Genomic DNA, 1,216 nt, shown 5'->3' with positions numbered 1-1,216 from the left:
AATCTTCCATTGCTATTCTGATTTTTTTTTTTTTTTGCCTTTCACGATTAATTTTGGGAATTGCTCTTTCCATGTTTGAAGAATTTTTTTGGTATTTTGATGATGATTTCCTTGAATCTGTAGATTGACTTTGGTAGGATGGCCATTTTGCTCTGTTAATTTTGCCAATCCACGAGCATTGGAGATCTCCATTTTCTGAGATCTTAGATTTCTTTCTTGAGAGGCTTGAAGTTCTTATCATAAAAGACCTTTCACATGTTTCATTAGAGTGACTCCAAGATATTTTATAACATCTGTAGCTATTGTGAAGGGAATTGTTTCCCTATTTCTTTCTCAGCCTGTTTATCATTTGTATATAGGAAATGCTACAGACTTATTTGAGTTAATTTTATATCTGGCCACATTGCTGAAGTTGTTTATCAGCTGGAGAAAGTTCTCTGGTTGAATTTTGGATCACTTATAGGGCGCTATCATATCATCTGCAAATAGTGATACCTTTAATTCTTCTTTGCCAATTTATTCCCGATCTCTTTTTGTTGTTTATTGTTCTAGTTAGGCACTTCCAGTACATTATGTTGAATAGATATGGGAAGACCATGTATCCTTGTCTTGTCCCCAGATTTTAATGGGATTGCTTGAAGTATCTCTCCATTAATTGATATTGGCTGTCAGTTTGCAGTAAATTGCTTTTACTTTGTATAGATATGGCCTTGAATTCTTGATCTCTCAATACTTTTAACATGATGGGGAGTTGTTTTTTGTCAAGTGCTTTTCTGCATATAAAGGAAATGATTGTGTGTTTTTTCTTTGAGTTTGTGTATATAGTGGATTTCGTTAGTGGGTTTCATATATTGAATTTGTCTTTGCATCCTTGGGATGAAGTCTACTGGATTGTGGTGAATGATAATTTTGATGTGTTCTTGGATTTGGTTTTTGTGAAAATTTTATTGAGTAGTTTTGCATTGATAATCATAAGTGATATTGGTCTGGTTCTCTATATTTGGTAGGGTCCTTCTAGGTTTAGGTATTTATAATTGTGGATTCAGAATGAATTAGGTAGTGTTCTTCTGTTTCTATTTTTTATGAATATTTTTAAGGAATATTGGTATCAGATCTTCTTGAAGGTCTGGTAGAATTCTGAACTAAATCTATCTGTGCATTAGGCTTGGTTTTTGTTGGGAACTTTTTTTTTTTTTTTTTTTTTTTTTTTTTTTTT

This window comes from Rattus rattus, chromosome X (assembly GCF_011064425.1).
Source record: "Rattus rattus isolate New Zealand chromosome X, Rrattus_CSIRO_v1, whole genome shotgun sequence".
NCBI classification, from domain to species: domain Eukaryota; kingdom Metazoa; phylum Chordata; class Mammalia; order Rodentia; family Muridae; genus Rattus; species Rattus rattus.
Note: the sequence above shows the minus strand (reverse complement) of the source record.